This window comes from Anolis carolinensis, chromosome 4, assembly GCF_035594765.1.
Source record: "Anolis carolinensis isolate JA03-04 chromosome 4, rAnoCar3.1.pri, whole genome shotgun sequence".
NCBI lineage: Eukaryota > Metazoa > Chordata > Lepidosauria > Squamata > Dactyloidae > Anolis > Anolis carolinensis.
This window is the reverse complement of record NC_085844.1, coordinates 144,644,932-144,668,090: the sequence shown is the minus strand read 5'-3', so window position 1 is coordinate 144,668,090 and position 23,159 is coordinate 144,644,932. Positions and strand designations below refer to the sequence as shown.

General features: G+C 38.3%; 1 long non-coding RNA gene across 1 annotated transcript in view; it reads right to left on the bottom strand.

The window, feature by feature from the left end:
* Positions 1-9,447: 9,447 nt before the first annotated feature.
* The window catches only part of LOC134298294 (uncharacterized), a 45,402-nt gene continuing 31,690 nt past the window's right edge, over positions 9,448-23,159 (bottom strand). The window contains exons 2-3 of the long non-coding RNA XR_010005300.1: positions 12,837-12,952; positions 9,448-10,572 (exon numbers count right to left, since the gene is read on the bottom strand). This is a non-coding gene — a long non-coding RNA (uncharacterized LOC134298294). The remainder of the gene's footprint in view (positions 10,573-12,836; positions 12,953-23,159) is intronic.

The following is a 23,159-nucleotide window of genomic DNA, read 5'->3' as shown; positions in this document are numbered from 1 at the left end:
TTCTTATCAAGATTGCTTTTTTCCTTGGAATTTCTAGTTCTTGTATTCTTATCAGCATAACTATTTTTCACTTTGAAATTCAGTTCTCATATGGTCAGGATTCCAAGCTTTGTTTCATGGATGACCTCAACCAACCTCTGTTCAGTTTAGAGAAATCAATTTGCAGCCCATAGATGACATGTACCCTGGAACCATATGCGTGCCCCCCCAAGATGTTCTCAAATGGGGCTTGGGGCATTTTTAAATGTCCTCCTTTAGGCCATTTTAAGCTCAGACAGGGGCTGCCTTTAAAAAAATAGAAACTACAACAGGTATGACTTCCAGGCCATTCCTGTTAGAAATGGTCGAGAGCTTTTCTGAGCCTAAGATGTCCCTGAGGGGGAGAAAACCACTGGGATATGGGGTATTTCAGGCAAAAATGACTGGATTTTTTGTGAGTTGTTGTGGCAAAAGGTCTTCTAATATCTCTTGGGATGTGGGATACAATCCCCTAGGTTCGAACAGTTGCCAACTCTAGAGTTAGTAGCAGGAAAGTTGTCTTTTATTTTCCAGACATTTTATTACAGATCCCAGGATGGTCTGAAAACCTGTATGTCCCCATAGGAACCTTCCTGCATCTTATAACTATTAAGCAAGGGATTTCTCTCCATCCCATCACCATCCCAGCCACATTTGCTCAGGACACAAAACAGCTTTCTCAGTGGCTGCTTCTAGGCTTTGAAACTTCCTTCCAAAGGTGACTATGGACCTTATCACATTGGCGTATGGGTTGTGGCGAATCTGTGGGGTCTTGGTGAGGGGTGTGGATAACCTGTTGCCCCATGCCCCACACTGTCTAACTTACAGCTGGCATCATCCCAAAAGGGGAAGCATCCACCACCCAGCTCTGCCCCTCCCCACCATTGTTTCAAATCTACATGGGAAGCCTCCTATGATGCTGCGGTGGTGGAGTATGCCACTTGCCACAGAGCACAGCTGGAAGTAGATGTGTGTCATGTAATGGATTCTATCATTACAAGTGGCAACATCTTTCCTTTGTGGTGAAAATCTGTACTTGTTAGATTATCAACTTTGTTGATTTTGGACTGTATCTTGGATCGCTGTGTTTTGAATTCTTATTTGGACCGTGGACTCTGTTATCTTCAGACTTCAGACCAATCAACCAGATTGGAATTCTGGTTGGTGTTTGTTACTGCATGGACTCTGGAACTCTTTCAGTGTGACCATTGTAACTTGGACTCTGAACCTGGGCATTATATTGCTCACAACAGTTGCTATGTGCTTAAAACTATAAGATGACAAGGATTCTAACTTTTGGGCTGCCTATGAGTTAATATTGGGACTGTTTCAATCTTATTTTTAAATCTGTGACTTGGCAAAACACAGCAAAACCACTTTGGGGGTTGGCATGAGGAAGGGGGCCTATTCCACTACTGCTTTGCAGACAAGGACGGGTTGCCTCCTTGACATGGATAATGGTTGCATTTTTCTGGGGGTAGAGTATAAAGTAGGGTGTTAACCCAAAACCATCACCCTCAAATTGTCTTTGCCCAGTAATCTGGATAGCCTTAACAATGATAAAGAACTGCCACTTAATGGCAATCAGGATTTCATCCTGGATGAACAAGTAGCAGTGACATGTGTTGCAAAGACATGGGGTACATCTACACTGTTGAATTAATAGAGTTTGACACCACTTTAACTGTCATGGCTCAGTGGTATGGATTCTGGGATCTGTAATTCTGTGAGGCACCAGCACTCTTTGGCAGAGAAGCTAAATACCTTATAAAAACTACAATGTCCATGATTCTATATGATTGAGCCATGGCAGTTAAAGTGGTGTCAAACTCCATAAATTCTACAGTGTAGCTGCAACCCTGAGGGTTAATCTCTTTCTGATTTTCCTATGAGGATTCTCTTTGCAGCAGTGGATGAAATGCGGGGGGTCAGAAGGTGAAGTCATTTTAGTCAATTGAGATAATATTTCTCTGACAAGATGCCCAATCCCTCAGTTTGCAGAATGTGAGTGTGTTTTATTTAAATATTGGTTCACTAGGATAGATTAGGGATTCTGTTGGTGTAAAGGAACAGAGAAGATGGACATGTTCATTGTGTTGTAGTACTCCTTTATTACAGTCACTGGCAGCACCTTTTGCTACCAAAACATCACTAGAAATTCTGGGACACAGTTCAGTTGCCACAGATGGGTAATAATGGAATAATGGCTGAAGAAAAGATATAAAAGAATGTACATGGAATTGCAATTAATATTAGAAAGGCTGTTTGAATTGTTTGATGTCCATTTTGTAATGTTCCTCTAATTTTGTATGAATTTAGCCAAGACATATTAATTGATATGTACAATTAAATGAGGAGGAATAAATGCATTAAAATCCTTATCCTCCTTTAACATTCATGTAACGCCTTTGTCATTCAACAGTTTAAAATTTGTCTGGCTGGTTTCATTTACTCAATTTTTAAAAAAACTTTGTTCTCACTGGTTTTTAGCAATATAGTTTTGAATGTCTCTCCTAGGGTACTTCCAGATGGGGCCTTTATCATATAATTGCACTGTCTCAGACATTTTTGAGAGGACCAGATGACATCTTCCATTTGTAATTGTCCCATGTTTTAACACACACCTCAGTCAAGGAGGAAGAAAATAATTCATGCCTTCAGATTGGTAGTGCTATGAGCCAGCTATCTGGAAGCACCTTTTATTCTCACTCTGTTTTCACCACTTATATATTTTTTTGTTATTGTATGAATTGATGTTTTTAATTATTGGGTTACCCTTTCCTTTACATGCTTTGCTAGTTTGAATAACTTCATTTGGAGAAGAAAGTAAATGTTATTAGAAATTCATTGTACATAAATATTATTATTAATATTGAAAAACTTGCTCTACAAGGACAAAGCTTGGAAGTTGTCTTTTAATAAATTCCACTTATTCATTCAAGTAGTTTGTTACTCCCATGTCAGTGGATAGAGGGTCTAATCCCAGCTTTATAGAGGCTATTCAAGGTTCTGTTGAGGACAAGCTTCAGGACCTTCAAAGCTCTTTTACAATTGAGATTAAAGGCCAGAAAAGGTTCATTTTCCACTGCTATTTCAATGTTTAAATCGTAATTCTTTGTTAGTACATTAAAAAGTAACTTGTTGCTTGCTACGTTTTTGATACTTTCAGTTGAATCCACCTTTCCCATTCTTTAGAACAGGGGTTCTCAAACCTTTTCAGCTGCAAAGCCCTTTTGGAACCAAAAGAGAGCCCCAAGAAATATTTATATATTATGTTATAGATTATATATAATGTATATTTATCAGGCATGTCCCATGCCAATGGCGAGTGTTTGTGTGAACTAATTCACACAGTGCAGAAAGAAAAAAGAAAAGGAAGAACAATACAATATTTAAAATGAAGAACAATTTTAACCAATATAAACTTAACAGTATTTCAGTGGAAGACCCCAGGGGCCATCCAGTCCAACCCCCTTCTTCCATGGAGAAAAGCACAACCAACACACTCCCAGCTTTTGTAATAATATTAACAATAATAATAGGAGAAACCCCAATGATGTGCCAATGGTATATTACTCCAAATAAATTAGCAAAATGTAACAAGAATATGAATGCAAAGTGCTGTAAATGTGTCACGGAAATTGGCACTTTTTTCATATGTGGTGGAGTTGTAAGATGGCGAAATGTTACTGGAAAGAAATCCATGGGAAAATGTAGAAGATTCTACAGATAAAATTACAAATGAAACCTGAATATTTTCTTCTAGGTATTATTGACACTAAGCTAGAGAGAAATAAAGATATCCTATTTAACTACTTAACAACAGTGGCGAGAATCGTCTATGCAAGACGTTGGAGGACAAATGAAATCCCTTCCTCGAAGGACTGGCTGATATAAATGATAGAAATAATGAGTATGGATAGACTGACATAATAACTAGCTATAGGCCAAAACAAATCTTAAAAGGAAACGGATTGGACTTTATTGACAGAATTTATGAAACAAAAAAAAAATAGAATAATACTTTAAAGCAGGAAGAAAAAATGGACACATGTTCTCCAGGGAACTTAAAATACCAGAGAAGGAAAAGCTACATGAAACAGACATTCTTTTTTATGGACTATACATCACGAGGAAGAGGATTGAAAGTCAACATTTTCTTTTCTTTTTTCTTTTTTTCTTTTTTTGTTATATATTTTTTTCTCTTCATTTTTCTTTTTCTCTTCCCTTTCCTTCTCTTCCCCATTTTCCTCATATTTTTTTCTTTTTATATTAATGAAAACTTCTAATAAAATTATTTCAAAAGGTAATAGCATAAACCCCAGAGGCCATCCAGTCCAACCCCCTTCTGCCTTGCAGGAAAAAACACAATCAAAATACCCCTAACAGATGGCCATCCAGCCTTTGTAATAATAATAATAATAATAATAATAATAATAATAATAATAATAATAATAATAATAATAATAATAACCAAAACCCCAGAGGCCATCCAGTTCAACCTCCTTCTGCCATGCAAGAAAAACACAATCAAAGCACCCCAAGTGGTGGGAGGGAAAGAGGATTTTGGAAGCAAAGAAAGTGAGAGGGGAGGGCCTGGGTTGTGAGGAAAGAGTCTGGGCAGCAAGGGAGACGTGGGAGAAAGGATGCTTCTGCTACTGCTGCTGATGTTGTTTCCAGCAGCTCAAAACTTTAATTTCCCTTCTTTTCTCAGGAGGAGGAAAGAGTAGGAGGTGGAAAGCAGCATGGTGCTGCGGAGTCCCACACTATCGTCTGCAGAGCCTCAAGGGCTCCACAGAGAACAGTTTGAGAACCCCTCCTTTAGAATGATAAAAGCATCACAAAACATTCCTGTTGAATTACCTCCAAAATACACAAAAAAGTTATTCAAAAGTGTTACTCAGTAAACCAATATGCAAATAGATATTGTGGTTTCTTTGAATAACAAGAAAGAAGGTGGAAAACTAAACTTTCATAGGCTTAAATCTAAATCATTCAATGTCTAATAATAATAAATAATAAATTTTATTTATATTCCGCCCCCTCTTCAAAAGGACTTGGGGCAGCTTACAACAAAATTAAATCATAACACATACATAAGCAAAAGCAAAATACACGACATAATATATAACCAACAGTCATAAGCACATATCACAATAAATACACAGTTTAAAAACTGTACTGGGTTTAAAAACATATTTCACCCTAGAGGCAAAACAAGTTTAAAAAACAATAGGTAGTTGACAGAGCTAAAAGACCACCATCATATCAATTAGTAATTATCCATTTTCAAAAACCTGCTTCCATGTCCAGGTTTTTAGTTCTTTTCTAAAGGTAGCTAGAGAGGGAGCCTGTCTGATTTCTTTAGGGAGAGCATTCCAAAACCATGGGGCCACCACCAAGAAGGCCCTTTCCCTCGTTCCCACCAACCATGCTTGTGAGGGTGGTGGGACAGTGAGAAGCCCCCCTCCCCCCAGAGAACCTTAAGGCCCAAATTGGTTCACAGGGGAGATGCGGTCTATGAAAGCTTATGCTGCCAACTTCTCTTCTAGCTCTGGGATTTTATATTTTCTGCGACTCTAGAGACTATGAGATGGAGCAATGTATTCAGGTTGCAGGAAAGGAGATTCCACTCAAACATTAAAAATTTCCTGACAGTAAGAGCTGTTTGACAGTGGAATATGCTACATTGGAATTGGGTGGATTCTCCTTCTTTGAAGGCTGAATCTGTGGCCATCTGTTTAGAGTGCTTTGATTGTGTTTTCCTGCATGGCAGGGGTTGGACTGGATGATACTTGAGGTCTCTTCCAATTCTCTGATTCTATTATTTCTTTTGCATACTGATATTTCGGACTAACATAAGGATCTATGTGAATACAGTAAAATACCTTTGCTCCTCTTCTTTGCAATTGTTTTGTCAAGAAATTTCATTATGACCTTATTGCCAAAAAATGTTTTTCAAAAGTGGTCTCATTACAGGTAATTTTGACTCATTATTTCTCAGTTTTGCATATGGGCAATTGAGACTAAGGGCAAGTGTTAGAAATTTAAATAAATAGGAAATTGTTTTTGAGAGGAATATGGGAGTGAGAACAGGCATTATTATTTTGTCATGCTGGAGAAAGGTTCACAGAAACAGTGATTAATTTCAGCTCAGACTGCTACTCCATGGTACATCCGTTGTAACCCTGTTTCTAAATTTGCTTTTAACATAAGATATGTTGCATCTCTAGCATATTTTATATCTCCAAATTGAACAAAATGACCCTCCTCTGCTTCCTTAAATGCCTTGCAAACATCTCCACTTTCCTTTTCCTAGGAGACCCAGTATGTTGGGAAGAAGTGTGCTGGGTTTTGAAAAATAAAAATAAACCTGGAATCAAAGCCCTTTCTTTTGCAGCCTTTTTTATCTTCCTGAGTTGTTGTGAGGATAAAATGGGACAACATTCAGTATTTGTTGGCTCCACAGAGACACCTGGATTTTGAAGATGAGAAACAGCTTTGCCTAGGTATCTGTTTGCTAACAGTCATTTATTCAGTATCTCCTGGAATACAGAATAATGTCTCACTTTAACAAACACAGAACTTAACAGGCTAGACACAGGACTGTCCTGGCCTCTGAGGAGGCAACCCAGGTCTGGATAGATTCTCCTAGCTTTTGTAGAAGAAAATCCTGAAAGCTACTATGACCTTCTAGTACTGAGGCCTTTTAGTTTGGCTCTTAAAGAAGCAATATAAAATAGTGGAAGAGATCATAGAGTTAAAGCTCTCTTTCCTCATGCTTCTGTTGCACATTAATAATAATAAGTGCCATAATATGTTTTCAGGAAAGTTTGTAAATAATTCCACTAACATGGATGGGCAGAATTGCAGTAATAAAGATGATGGTACTCCAAAAAATGCTATTCCTGTTTCAAAATATACCCATTATTAAAGGAATAAAAAATTGAGAAATGGAAAGAGAGATTGCTAATTTTATTTGGACAGGAAAAAGAGCGAGGATAGCATACTGAAATTTAACTGATGATAAAGGAAGAGGAGGGCTAAGCTTGCCCGATCTAAGGACCTATTATGAGGCTGCAGCACTGTCCTGGCTGAAAGAATGGATAAAATTAGACAACCCTATTAGATTTGGAAGGATATAAATTAAGATTCAAGAGAGTCAAGACAGTAATGTTATCCTGGGCCAAGGGCCTAGGTAGACCAATAGAATTGAATAACTGTGAATACCTATGGAACAAAGAATTCAAATATATGCTTTCTGGATCAGTTAGGGAGAATCAATATAAAATGTTTTATAGATGCTATAACACCCCAGCAATATTGGTAAAAAATGACAAATCACAACAAGGTATTTGCTAGAGGTGTAGGAAACAGAAAGGGACATTCTTCCATATATGGTGGACCTTTGTGACCATACAGGCATTTCGGGGTAAGGCAATTAAGGAGACAAATAAAATGCTACATAATAAGATTTTTAAAAGCCCAGGTTGTGTCTATTAGGTTTACATAGAAAAAACAATAATCAAAAGGACCAAGAAATATATCAATATAGCTTTGCTGTGGCAAGATTGACCAAAGCCAAAGACTGAAAAGGAGAAAAAGTTTAACTAAAAAGGATTGGAGGGAAAGAATGCAGGAATATATGCTATTGGGTTAACTAACCAATAATAGCATGAACAAAAGTAATGAGGACTTTTAAGAAAAATGGATGTTGGCCATGGCATATCTGAATAGAGTCAGTAACATAGAGGAGCTCCATTAGGAATTTAGGATTACTATGAACAAGGATAGATAAATTGGCTTAAAGGCTTCATACTGCTTCAGCGTCAGAAGTCATGGTGAAGGGTGCAAAGGTGTGGGGAAGAGATTTTATTTTGTGTGGGATAGAGGTTTTGGGTGCTTGTATGGTCTGTCGTGTGTAATACCTTGTGTGTTGTTGTTTGAATGTTATAGTGAACTCATATTTTTTTAAAAAATTAATGAGTAGAAAGCTTAGAATGAAAATAGTGGATAACATTTAGAAATAGCAAGACTATATGATTTAAGTTAAGTTACTGATAATAATATGCACTTGATGTCAAAATTAACTGGTTGATTGACTAACTTAGATATGCATGTATACATCAAAATTATTGTTATCTGACTATATCTGCTATGATTTGTTGTTCTGTTATATACCATAACTATAATAAACTATTTACCCAAAAGAAAGGTTTGTAAAGGATTCACTCTTGTTTGCATTTCTGTATTTGTGAAACTATGCATGATGTCTCAAAATGCTAGAGACTTGTGAATGACATTTTACTCAGAGATGCCACATGCATCCAACCAAAAAGAATATCAATACATTGGACTTCGGCATAATATTGTTTTGAAAGGAAAGGGAAGGCACAGATAGATTTAACTACAGGTAGTCCCCGAGTTACAAACCGACTTACATACGACTCATAGTTCAGAATGGGAGCAAGACAGCAGGTGATGAAAGAACTCTGCCCTTAAAATGGGAATTCACTCCTGGAAGAGTTATCATGCGGAAAAGGTGTCTCAACTGAAGCTTTAACACTAATCTTTGTTTCCACAACAAGTTATTTTTTTCCCAAATCAATAGAATAGGTTACCCTTCCTCATCCCAATGCCCTCCAGATGTTTTAATTCCTCTCAGCACCAGCCATCATGCCCAAAAGTCAAAAGACTGGGAGTTGTATCTGGCAAAAAAGCCTGGGCTAAAGGAAGCTGGCAGAATTGTCATCCTATAGAGTTTTTGGGTTTTATAATGCTCATACAACACTAGCATGATGAAGAATACTTTAATAGCTAATTTTCTATGTGCTAAGAACTGCATGCAGGCAGAGCTTGTTTCTTCTGTGGGCGAACATTCACAAGTATAATTCCCTACCACTACCACACACACACCAGCAGGGTACTAGGGGACATTTCAGAATTTCATTACTGTAGACTATTATCTCATTCCATTTAAGACTAAGCCCTCTAAGACTTTTTTCTGTTTTGTTTATGAATTCTTTGATAATCCAGTTTATGTGCACACCAAAATCTGAGGAAAACCAAAGTATTTCCAAGATCTAATCAGGGGTTAAATAGTTGTTTCTCCCAGTATTTCTTTGTTGCTTTACCCTGCACTACTCTCATTGCATTAAAACACAAAAGAGCTCCTAAATCAGTGGTTCTCAACCTGTGTCTTGGCCTACAACTCCCAGAAATCCCAGCCAGTTTACCAGCTGTTGGGATTTCTGGAAGTTGAAGGCCAAAACTTCTGGGGACCCACAGGTTGAGAACCATTGCCCTAAATCTTTCCTCACTCTGCTCTGGCTTGTTCTAGAAGTCAAGTTCTAGACACCTTCCATTCCTTTACAACTGAAGCTTAGAAATGTTAGACACAGTTGACTCTAGGAATGTAGTTTGCTTACCATTACAACTTGTTATTCTATTAGCCAAGTTTGGGAGCTTGAAAGTGTCTTATTCTGTTTTGAACTTTAATCTTCTAAACCTTCCTGGTCCGCATCCAGGTTGGGCTATGGCAGCACTTCTTTGTGTGTAACCTTTCATTGCATACATTTCTGGGTTGGAGCTACAAGTTGTATAAAGCATTAAAATGTGGACACTTGGAGTGGGCTTGGATTAAAAGCATTAGACTTATTTAATATGAAGAATGCAAATATTTCATCAAATTTGCAGTCCTTTCAAGATCTACTATGTTTTGAAAGGTTGATGTGACCTTCTGTCAAAGTGGTTATATAAATAAAAATACTCTCTTCTGCAATTCCGCCACTCTGTCATGTTTTTGTTTTAAGATCCTGTCAGATTATCAAAATTAATGCTATACAAAGTGCTTAGCTTGCTATATGGACTCCAAATACCATGCCAACAGAAAATAAGAAAATAATGAGAAGGCGAGGAACAAAACAAATTTTGTCTTTTCCCCTTCCCCATATCAGTCACTATATGTTCCCCTGATTTCTTATAATCACCCTGGATTAATCCACAAACAATCTATATTACTTGGCCATATGTCCCCCCATTTTAATTTTTAAGACACTTCTCATTGTGGGCACACCATATGGCACAAAGCATCTGGGGCACCTATTCTACAATAGTAGATGATCATTAGTTTTAATTAAACCGATTATAGTTACATCTCAGGGATGTCTTGATGATGAATGGGAGTCCATATATAGGTTGCCTTATACACACAATATACACAGACATCTCAAGGGAACTACAAGGAACAATGCAAAATACTCTACATAAAAATACTGTAACAACAAGATATAGCATTGGCAGGCAAAGAATAAGAAGTTTTAATATAAACAGCTACATTCAGTTGTAATGGGGTGGTGGTGGTGGTTCTAGAGTGGACATTCCACAAAGACAAGGATGACTACCATTAATTGAAAGGGCAAATTCAGCAAAAATGGCAGGGAAGGACGGTATCTTCCTTATTGACTCTTTTTTCCTTCACCCTCCTGTAGCACTCTGAGTCTTCACGTCATTCCAAGAAAGCCACCTTTGCACCCTTTGGACCTGGAGAGGAGACTACAAGAGGAAAAAGGATTCAATGAGATCACAGATGGCTTTTATCCCAGAGGACCAATCCAAGGTGCTGAACCAAATCACCAAAGAGATTCAGCACCTTGGATGGCATTTTCAACATTTGAATTGGGGCTTTAACACATGATATGGAGCCTCCGGCGGCCTAGGGGATAAAAGCCTCTTGACTTGAAGGTTGGGTTGCTGACCTGAAAGCTGCCAGGTTTGAATCCCACCCGGGTAGAGTGTGGATGAGCTCCCTCTATCAGCTCCAGCTCCATGCGGGGACATAAGAGAAGCCTCCCACAAGGATGGTAAAACATCAAAACATTTGGGCTTCCCCTGGGCAACGTCCTAGCAGACTACCAATTCTCTCACTCCAGAAGCAACTCTGATTGCTCCTGACACGGAAAAAAAAAACCACTTGATATGGCTATCCCATGCCATTCGCCCAATCATGGATAGAGGCAACTTATTGGCATGATAACTGTCTCTATCACACCTGAAATAACTGCAGTGCTTTGGTGATCATCACCCCATAGCCACACTTCCAGTCATGTGTACAATTTCTTCCAACTGCAGTTCTATCACTCTGGATTTTTTTGTTTTTACTTATTTCATCAAAACAGCTTTGCAATTTCAGTGTACTAAAAAAAATGTAATGCTGTGAGAGAAGAGGTAGAGAGTTGGACAATTACAATCCCAGAAGTCACTTTTGTGTTAATATGCCAACACAGAAGTACCAAGGAATCATCACATCAGGTAAATGGTTGCATGTTTTGCTCATCCATAGTAAGACATGATTTTGTTGCAGGGAGGTGACACACTGGCAATGGGTTGTGCATGGCATCACCAAATGGTACTGCTTCTGTATTGTTTTACCACCTCTGTGCAATGAAGTCCGAAGTCCCCTTGGGTGAGAAGGGTGGGGTATAAATATTGTAAATAAATAAATAAAGCTTAGAGTGGATCACTATGCTGCTACATGGATGCCACCAGACACTACTGAAGGAACCATTCAACCAAAGGAATATTTGTATTTTAACAAAACAAAACTCAATAGGCCATCAGAGTTTCTTTTTAAATATGGAAACATTCTGTTATGAAGATAATTCCTGTTGTTACTAGCCTGCTATAAATCACATAAAAGGAAGTGGAAATCCTACATATATTCTTACTAGATGGAGAAAGTGTCATGATTCAACTGTGTGTGTCTCTGGGGATCTATCCTGAATACCTCAGAAGGCTATATGAATAAAATAATGAAAGCAATGTCACCACGAAGTGAGAAATTTAGCTTCCCTATGCCTCTTCAATACTTAGGATGGAAAATAACTTTGTTGTGTTCAATAGTCTCAGTGAAAGTAGCATCTTCACACCTCCCAAGATGTGTTGCATGAAAATGCACACCCTGCCTTGAGCATTCACACATTTGAAAAGCTTACAGGGAATGTTAAAAAAAACAAAATATATGCAGAAGTGATGTGCATAATTTCAAATGAGAATGGCTAAAATTCTGAGGCTAAAATGACTGAGGAAAAGATACAAAGAAACATAGTGAATGAAGAGAAGTTATGTAAAGTCAAATAGGCAGATCAAGAGAAATGAATTAGAAGTGGATACATTTCAGTACATGAAGAAAACATTCATGCAACCAAATGCAACAAAAATGGGGGTGGAGCAGAGAAACCGGTGCATAGGCTGTTGGTAGTGGCAGTGGGGAGGGGGTTAAGAGTAACATGTAGCCTACATGTAGTTCCCAAAGGTTGTTCTGTGGCCTCCAGGAGCACCCAGATCTCTATTTCAGGGCTTTGTCCCTGATTTTTACTCCTCTGATTCCACATTTCCCAGAAGGGACAAGAATTTAGGAGTTGGAGAACAACAGCAATGTAAAGACTGGCAGACAATGAGATCCTTAATTTTAGGAACCTTGTCTTCAATACTCATTTGAATATACCATTGGCAGATCCAGTAATCTTTAACCATAGCTCAAGATAAGATGCACCCATCCATCTTTCACATCCAGATCCTTCCGATTAAAATAAAAACTCTGAAGATCCATTAACATTTGTTTATCTGTTTTAGCCACAAGCTGATAACCAAATTGCTTGTTAAAATGCTCCATCTGATTTATATTGCATGCAGTAAATTTACCTACAAGTAGGTTGCCTTGGAAATATAATTACACATTTATTTCCTCTATAGTGCACTTTTCAGTAGAAAGCAGATATTAACAGTGCCATAAAAAGCCTGCAACAGGGAAAACTTACCTACTTTGCCTGCCTCTTCTGATGGCAAAGCCCACTTCACAATGGATAGAACAGCATGTATCACAGTGCCAAGAGAATCTTCATTTTGAAAGAGGCGACTCCCCAAGCTTTATGCTCTTCAGTAGAAAAATAAATGAAATACTAAATAAGGTAGAAGCCATGTAAGCCTTTCCTTCTTTTTAATTAATATCACTCAAAATATGGTAGATTAATTTTGCTCCTTCAAGACATACTTTTTTTACATTTTTCAGAATGAGTTTATTAAGCTTTCCTTCTGTAGGGGAAATGCTACCAAGGGCACTAATTGGCCTTCCAAAGTTGTAAAAATGGCTTAGACAAAGTCAAGCACTTTGAGAAGTAAAAAGATAGGTATTTTTGAGGTCAAGAAAATGGCAAAGGAAAGAAAAATCCAATCCTGCATCCACCTGTGCAGTAGCCCTAACCCAAATTGGCTACTTTCCTGCTGTTCCTTTACCCAAAGAACATCTTAGCAGGAGATCTGATATCTAGTTTAGTTTAGCCTGGCCCTCAGACAAGAGTTTTTAAACAAACCAAAGGAAAGCAGTGTAGAAAAAAAGGTATGGTTTGGATTCTCTCCAGCTGTGTTCCTTTTCACTGTGAAAATGCATTGTATTAGATGCAAAGTAGCACTCAGTACAATTTTCCTGGCACTAGAGGAAGAGCTAAGGAGACAATCTTTGTGATTTCTCCCCCCCCCCCAATAGTGTTGTGAGGTATGCTTCATAAATTTGAATTGCAAGGAGACGTTGCTGTGTTAGGGTGCCTTTTGCCAAAGTTTGAACACATTGTAAGAGGCATGGCAAGGCAAGTAGACCAGGGTCAGCCTGGATCCCTAACCATCTTGGTACGTAATAAGGTACATACAACGCCCCTATTAAAGCAGCTCCACTGGTTGCCGATAAGTTGCCGGGCCCAATTCAAGGTGCAGGTTATGACCTATAAAACCCTAAATGGTTTGGGCCTCACCTATCTTCACATCTCCCCTTATGTACTAGCACGGACTCTTAGATCGTCTGGCGAAGCCCATCTTTCACTTCCACCACCATCCCAAATATGGTTGGTGGGGACTAGGGAGAGGGCCTTCTCAGTGGTGGCCCCCTGCCTCTGGAATGCCCTTCCCAAAGAGATAAGACAAGCCCCATCACTATCCGCCTTCTGCAGGGACCTGAAAACCTGGTGGTTCCAATAGGTCTTTGAAAATGATTAATCCCAGACCCTACTCTGGCCTTCACTTTACCCACTTCCCTGGCCCTACGATAACTCATTGTGCTAGCCTTGTCATCTATAGCTGCTTAGCAGGCTTTGAGATCGAGCAACCCAGGCCCTATCAGGCTGCACTTTATTTATCCCCTGGTGCTATGCTACCTTGTTGCATTAGCCCTGGCCCAGCCTTTATGACTGTCTAGTCCCACCCTGGTATTCTGACCATTGGTATGGTTTGAATTGGTTTTAATTTTAATGAGTTATGCTTATGTTTTTTACTATGTTGTTGTTATATGTTCTTTTGTATTGATATTGAATGCCTGCCATGTTGGAAACCACCTGAGTCCCTTCCAGGGAGATAGAGTGGGATACAAACAGAGCCAGCCCTAGGTATTTTTCAAGTGTAGGCGAACAGAATTTTGGCACCCCCCCCCCAAAACCAATCACTGAAAAATAAAAAAAGTTGGATAAGTGAAAATGTTGGATAATGAGGGATTAAGGAAAAGCCTATTAAACATCAAATTACATTAAGATTTTACAAATCAAGCACCAAAACATCATGTTTTACAACAAATCAACAGAAAAAGCAGTTCTGTAATGTTATGTAGGAATTACTATATTTGCGAATTTAGCACCAAACATTGAATAGGGATATAGGGCAGTTAGATAACACAGATAGCCCCCGGTATTAAAAAAAAAACCTCTAAAATCAGGACCATAAATAAAGAACAACACTCTGCAAACAGGAGAAATCCAGACAGTAAACAATCAGGGATAGCTAACACCTCCCAAAACAAGATTCTCCCAGGCAAGAAGAAACCAGGCCTTGAAGCCACAGGGTCATTAAATGCTAATCAAGGTGATTAATTAGAGTTCTTTCTCCCACCCTGAACCTTTTACAGATATATAAACCCCACTTACCTCACAATCTCTGAAGGCCCCAAAGGCAGGCCCAGTGCGGGCACCGGGAGGCCCAGCGCGGGCACCAGGAGCCCCAAACACCTTCCTGGCGAGGCCTTCCTGGTGAGGCTTCACCAGGAAGGCCTCGCCAGGAAGGCGTTCGGTGATTTGGGGAACAGAGAAGCACAGCTTCTCTGCTTCCCAAAGCCCCGAACTCCTTCCTGGTGAGAACGAAGGCATTGGCCGCTTCTCTGCTCCCCAAACCGCCGAACATCAGGAAGGTCTTGCCAGGAAGGCGTTCGGCGGATTCTCTGCTCTGCCAAGTCATGAACGCCTTCCTGGCGCCGCTTCTCTGCTCCCCAAAGCAGCAACCTTGGCTCCTTCCTTGCGCAGGGAGGCGGGTGGCGGAGGCAGGCCGCAGGAGACAGGAGTTGCCTCAATGGTGCCCCTAACAAGATGGTGCCACAGGCAAATGCCTAGTTGGCCTGGTGGTTGAACCACCTCTGTATACAAATAAAGTTTTGTTGTTGCTGTTGTTGTTGGGAAAGTCAAACCACATTTTAATATTCAAATTGAAATTTTCCTTCAAAACTAAATAACATTAAGGTCATGTTTTGCCTCACCCAGGGGTGTCTCCTTCACTCCAAGTATCAACTCCCAAGTTAGGAGTGGGTTGCATATAGACAAAGGGGGAAAGTAAGGGAACGTCTCCAAAGAGTCCCCAGAGACACATAGCAAGTCTTCAAAGGATGCACAGAGAGAGGGGCTCCAAATAATTCCCAAAGAAATATAGATACTCTGAAGGGTCAACAGAGAGAGAGAGAGAATACAAAAACTGTCCGTCCCCAAAAAAGGTGTGTATGAAAAGCTCTTTAAAGGATCTTCATTTTGAATCATCCACATGGTCAAAAACCTGCTTCTCCGTCTTCTCAATTGGTAGTGTTGTTTCTAAGTCTTAATCCATTTAACTCATCTGGACTCTTCTTCACATCAGAGGGTGATAAAATCCATATACCGTATACCTTAATTTGCAGTCCCTTTTAAGCTTAGCTGCAGCCCTCTGGTCTCCTTAAATTGGTCAGGAGTAATTTTTTTAGCACCATGCTGTCATTCCCCTCTTTTCCCTTTGATAAATAGTTTGTATTGAACATACTTTTCAGTTGGGTTTCTACTGCTACTTTTCCTGTCTTCTTCATAAAAACATTGATTTTGCTTCAAAATTAGCATGTCCTTGACCTGATTTTTTTATTTTTTGTAGCTTCTTTGGTTAATTGTCCATTTTTAAAATCTTTCACCTATAAGATCTTGCAGAGAGTTAGTGTTGGGAGAGCTTATTCCTAAAATTGGCAAACTCAGCTCACTGCTCTGATCAATAGAAGCTGCCCCAGAAGGTCAAAAGCAGAGTGTGAGGCAAGGGGATGCTGGGTAAAGAAGGAGCTGTGAAAATGTCCACCCCAATGCTTTCATCTCATGTTGGATTCCAAAGCCTTCTGTGAACTGGAGCCCTTCTATTCATAAAATGGTCAATTTGGATCCAGTCCAGTAGATTCTATTGCGGTACCCCCATTATCTTAACCATCCTTGTTTTATCCAACAGAAGATCTTACTTTCCACCATGCTGAAGCAGCAGCTCAGGTGGCAGCGGACCACAGAAACAATAAAATAAGACTCCCTCCTTGGATTTCAATCTGAGCACAACTTTGTAAGAAGCACAACAATTTCTAGAACTAAAGAATTTAAAATATCTCACAGGAATAGTAGTAACACTAAATAGTTTCAGTGTCTCCAAGTCACTTAATCTCTTGTCCATCTCTCCTGTTCTCTCTATAATGTAAACTGCTACTGTTAGTGATCTTTCTATCTCATCTCTTCCTGCCTTTTTTCCTCTCCTAGCTTTTTTCCAAAAGGGAAATTAGTTTAGCTCAGTATTACATTATCTCTCGAGTTAATTTTCCTGGGATACACGGAGTTCTAAGAATAAATCCTTTTAGTTTGATTCTTAACCCATTGGTGTCTTTGCTCCTTACTCAGAATCTCTAAACACTGTACATTATCTCTGTTGAATTGAACTGCCATGTCCTTCTCAAAAGGAGAACAAAAGGAACAGTCTGAGAAGAGGAAGTATAGCATCAGTACCCAGATATCAAGGGAAAGACTTTGAGTGTCAGAAGAAATTCACTGCCAGTCTTACAGTAGCAGTGTATAAAATCTGACTGAATGAGAATATTCTCAAATAAGACTGACAGTTGTCTGGATGTAGTGGTTTGAGTGTTGGACTATGTCATTATTTGGTCATGGTTTGAATCCTTGCTTAGGTATGGAAATCCATGAGGTGACCTTGAACAAGTAATGCTCTCCCAGATGGAAGCAATGGCAAACCTAAGTCAATGAAATGATTACCTTAGGATCATCAAGTTGGAAATATTTTTTGAGTAAGAAAGAACCTGAGGGCATACAGCAACAATAGCAAACATGATTTGGGATAAATCATGTGCAATTCATTTACAAGATATATAGTTTAATATTATACATATATTTATTGTACTGTTTTTAGTTTAGATCCAATTGTTAATTCTAATTGAAGCAGATAATTTAATAAGTTGCTGAATGGTAAAACAAATTATTCAGTAGGGTTCCTCTAGTTGTGACTATCAATTGGATTTAAATTCTTGCTTTCATCTGTCTGTTTGTTTCTCATCCTCTCTTATTATAAGATATCTTGATCACCCTCCCCAATCATTATGGAATAAAATAAAAATATCAGTAGTTATTAAAATAATTGGTTATCATAATAATTGATCTCCCAGGTTTTCCCCTTTTTAGTATAGTGCAAGGCTACATATCAAGGCTGGGAAAAGTGCCATCTATAGTACTGATATAAGCTACAACTCTTTTTAGACTTTCAGTGCTCCTTTTTTCTTTTCTATTTGTTTTTATTTTTAAAATTGTTCCAATTTATTTATGTTTATTTCTCTTGACGACCATTTTAGATCATCATTTTCTAACAATGATGTAAACTCAAAATCAATTTCCAGTTTTTCCCAGTTTTTTTTAAATTGCCTCTCTTGGTTCCCTTCTCCTTCTAAAAAGAGAATTTCCTTCAGACACATCATTATTAGGAAAAATACCCACATTTAAAAGGTTAGGGTGGTTGTGATTCAACTGAACCCCACCTTGCTAATTTCTGGCCATTGTCCTCCCCTATTGCCATTACAGAGGGCATTTTAACTGTAGATAACAATTTCTGTCTTAGGATGGACTGTCAGGAGTGAAATTATCCTGATAAGAGTACTTTTGAATTCTCTTCTTTGAGCCACTGCTCAATCCCAAATTTGGCCAAAGTGGTTACAGAATGAAGAAATCAGTGACAATGTCCCCACTACAGTGTAAACCATACAACTGGATAGAATACATACACATTTTCATTACCTGTCACTGAGGTGAAATCCCATGGTATATATGCTGAAAAAACCCCACAGACAACATCCAGAAGGAATCCACCCTCCACCTTGTGTCTATGTCTAGTCATGGACAGACCCGCACAGAAAAATAATAATAAACTCTCATGATGTTCCAACTGAAATATCTTTAAACAATGCAAAGCGCATCCAACCCGTTTACAATACATGATTCATATTCTATTCTGTGAAGTTAGGAAAACGGAAATAGACACCCCTATGGCAATGAGTAAAATGATGGGTTGCAATCAAAGGGTCCTTTCATCTGATTTGAATCTGATGCATTCTGACATTATTTAATGTTGTCTTTCCCTGATATCAAAAGTTCCTGATCCATCTTCTTAGTGTCACTCATTGCTCTGTGTGAGCTTTGATCGCATGAGGGCTTTTTTTCTGCCTCTGTCTAAAAGCAAATAATTCCAATCTGTTCATTCTGTCATCGTTATGCGAAAACCTTTTATCCATTGCCTTCAAATATTTTTGGTTGCCTTTTGCTAAGATTCCCTCAATGTATGGTTGTTGACAATGAACAAAAAGAAATCTAAATCCACTCATAGGATGTGTGAAAAACTGCCCAAAGCTAGAGGAGTGTGTAGAGGTGAGAAAAGCCATATAAGTCATTTCTGTCCAGAGGCGGATACTAGCAGTGTTAACATTCATGATGTAGGAATGACTCAGGAAGACCTCTGGAAATATGGAAGGTTCTTTGGGGTATGTTCTTCTTACTCTAAGTAATGAAAGGCACTCATAGTTTAAGTGAGTGAGCATGTGTGTTGTACATAGAAGGTCCCCGATTAAATCTGTGGCTACTGTAGCTAAAAGGATTGTGTGAAAGACCTTTCACTGGGATAAGTGTTGCTATCAGAAAAGACAGCATTGAATGAAACTGACAAAATGAAAAACCTACATAGTACATGCTGTCTTTCTATATTCTTACTGCAGTTAACCTCTGAAACTCTGGGGTGCAGTTGTCCTCCACTGGAGCCTGCTGCAGCAGACCACACCACAATAAACTACACCACTGAAGTGTGTTGGTATATGAAACAGAAAATGCTTGATTTAATGGGCTTTCCTTGGTTTTCCATTGAATTTTGACACTGCTGCTAGTGGAAGGAATCAAGAGATACAAAATGGTTTGGATTGGACACAAACTATTCAGAGTTGCCAAACTGAAATCCAGGTAGTGCTGTAAACCTATCCAGAATGAGTCACATATACCTGTGTCCTACCATTGGCTGAACATTAATTAATTAATTAATTAAGCTACCTCTGTTTCTTCCCCTCAGTGTAGCATGCCTTATTTTCAGCTGAAATGCAGCATATTGTATATGAATATTCTGCAGGAAGGTTCCTTATTCCTGGTGTAGACATCAAACCAAGAATTTGGTAGCAGTCAAACCAATTTCTATGGATTAGTCCTAGCTAGAGTTGGCCAATTTGAACATTAGTTGAAGGGCAAATCAAAACATATAGAGATCCAACTGATTTCATTAAATCATTGGTTTGTATTCCACACATTAGAACAACAGAAAGCATGCTCACAGCATCTCCTAAATCAGTGTGGTGCAACCTGCGGCCCGTGGGCTGCATGAGGCCCACCAATTTATTTTTGTTGGCCCTTGCCTTTCTTACTGGAAAAATATTTCAATTATGTAATTAAATATTAATATTTTAATTATGTAATTCAATATTATTTTTGTAATTAGTTTTCTTTCTGGAATGTCTTTGGCCCTCACATTCCTATACTAAAGTTTGATTGGCCCTCAGGTAACTAAAAGTTGGACCACACTGTTCTAAATGACATTATTTCAGATATTTAAAGATAGATGTCATGTCTTCTCTTCTTGTTCCAGCTGCCTCAGACAGTGGTCATAAGGTTGGTTTCTAAATGTCTAATAGCCTTGATAACCCTTCTCTTAACCCATTCCAGTTTGTTGATATTCATCTTGTGAAATTTAAGAATATGAACAATCTTGTGTGGAATAGTTTATTTTATTTTATACAGTATACATATTCATCGATCAAGGTTGTATGGATAATCTAAATCATTCTAATTTTTCTTAGAAATTAATTTTAAATCATCTAAATCTCTGAAATATTAAAATACATCTACTCTGACAAAGCGTAAATAATCTCTCAAACAAATCAGACTTTAAGTATAATCTGTAATATCTAAAATACTTACTGTATAAGTAACCAGCCATTAAAATTTAGAAAATCACCAATGTAATCTATCTGAAACTTTTAAGACATTTAAACACAAGATACATTAAGCCTTACAGTAGGAACTTGGAGGAATTGCTGCAAGTTAGCATTCTTGGGAGTGCAGTAATATTCATTCCAGTAGAGAAGTAGAAATTAATTAAGATGCCATTCTGATTTTTCAAAAACTCATTCCACTTCCAGTTGGGAAGATGTGCAGCAGCATGGCTGGATATCTGCTGGTCAGGCCCAACTAGAATAGAACCATTGAATCAATTGTTTAATAATCAGACAACATGTACATACATCTATTTGATTCAATAATTCCAGTTGGGACTAACCCTAGTATTTTATGCCATGAAAAAATGATTATATTTATGAAATTACATTGCTGCATTATGAGTCCATAGCTGCATATTATGGAAAAGCTACACATGTGTATAACTATAGGATTCCAGACAGAGCATCTTAGTTACTTTTATTACTCTATTCTTCCTATTCCTTAACTTCAAATAAATAATATAAATTTATTTACTCTTATTTTTTATCCCACCTTTCTCCCAATACAGGTATTAGAGAAGGTGGTGGTAGCAGGCACATTAAGGAGTATACTATTTTTTATGTTTCTGAAATTTATATTTCCTAATTACCTGGCTTTTTATCTAATTTATTCAATCCATTAAGTTTTTACTTTCAAAATGTGTTCCTCTAACATTATGCTTCCCTGTTGATAGTGATATGACTAGTTAATATCAGAATATAGTAAGAGTTTAAATTATTTTTATTCCCTTGTTAGTTTAATACTCTTTTAATATCAACTTTTGTATAGCTATATGTGTTTTTATGGTAATTTTCAGTCTTGCAAACTGCCTCTCAGTCTGATGTTGAATAAATTTCACCAAATTATTTTCCTTATCATAAGGAAACATATCCTTGGATACATATCACAGAAAAATAGATTCTCTCTTCACCTACAACCGAGTTTGGAATGCCGTCCTTCAGGAGTGCTTTGACTATGTATTCCTGCATGAAAGAATATAGGATTGGATGGATCTTGTCGTTTCATCCAACTCTGTGATTCTATTATATACACAAAATTATATATAGTCATTAGGAGGGGGTGTTCATTGTTAAAGAAAATACTAATCCCTTTAATCTCTCCAAAATGAACGAAACTTAACATTCATCAATCATTCCTCCTAATAAAAGCATTTGTTTCACATAAGAGGAGTCATTAGAACTTAGAATTAATTGTCCATGACCCAAACTCATACTGCATCCCAGCTGGCTTGAAAAATACTACAGTTTGCAAACAATATTTTTTCTCTTTTTTTTTTAACCTTTGGTGTGCAAAACGTTTTACCGAAAGTATTATTAATTAAACCGGGTCAGCAACGCCAAGTGCAGCACACTGTTCCTCACAGTTGGGAAGAGCGATCCGGAACATGCTTAATCCGCTGCTGCAGAGCACGTAGAAATATAAATTTACACCAATGCCTCTCAAAGTCTAGTTAATTTGTTCATGTTTTTCTAAGATCAATTAACAGCAGGCAGGCATTTTAATGAAATAAAGTTGTGATTCCCACTGGGACTATTTGGAAAGAACATTACAAAGCAGCAAGCGCTTTATGCTTTTACATTAAGACATGATTAATAGCACCGCTCCGAAGCTCTGCGTCAGCTTACATATAGTGCTAAGTTAATAGATGCTGCTACTTAAGTAATCATATTCTCTCTCTCTTTTTTTTTCAGATACCCCTACCAAATTGCCTTCCAACATCACTGAAGTCTGTCCTTCAGGATCAATAAAAACTAGCATCAGTAAAAGAAGCCATTATTTTGCCTCTCTTTAACCATGATTTCCTCATAAAGTTAGATATGCTTGAAACATTGCAAAAACGTCAATTGATGAATGCAATTGTTCACTGAAACCAAAAAGAAATACAAGACATTCACCCACAAATGTAGGGATGCCTGTTTATGACAGAGTGCATCATATAAACCTGTGACTCTACTGCATGATACTTTTCTGTGGTCAAGGATAGTGGCAACTTATTGGTGTAGTCATCCCCTTCCTTGCACTGCATGCAACTGCAACTCCTCAGTAGTGTGAGGTCCTGCAGCCACATTTCTGGGTGAGTAGTATAACTTTTTTTAAAAAGACATTTTGCAATTAATACTTTTTAATAAAAGAAATCTTTTTTTCAGTAAGGGGAGATTGGAAGAGGAGAACTATTATTCCCCCTGATCAACTAACATATTGGACCTGCTTATCTCCACAATCGCCTCCTCCCCTATGAACCTGCATGGGGCCCTAAGATCTTCCGGGGAGGCCTTTCTCTCACTCCCACCTCCGTCTCAAGCACGGTTGGTGGGGACGAGAGAGAGGGCCTTCTCGGTAATGGCTCCCTGATTCTGGAACTCGCTCCCCAGGGAGATTAGACTGGCTCCTTCGTTGTTCACCTTGTGCCAGAGTATAAAAACATGGATGTTCCGGTGCGCTTTTGAGTGAAGAGGCCACCAGCCATGTATCTTGATT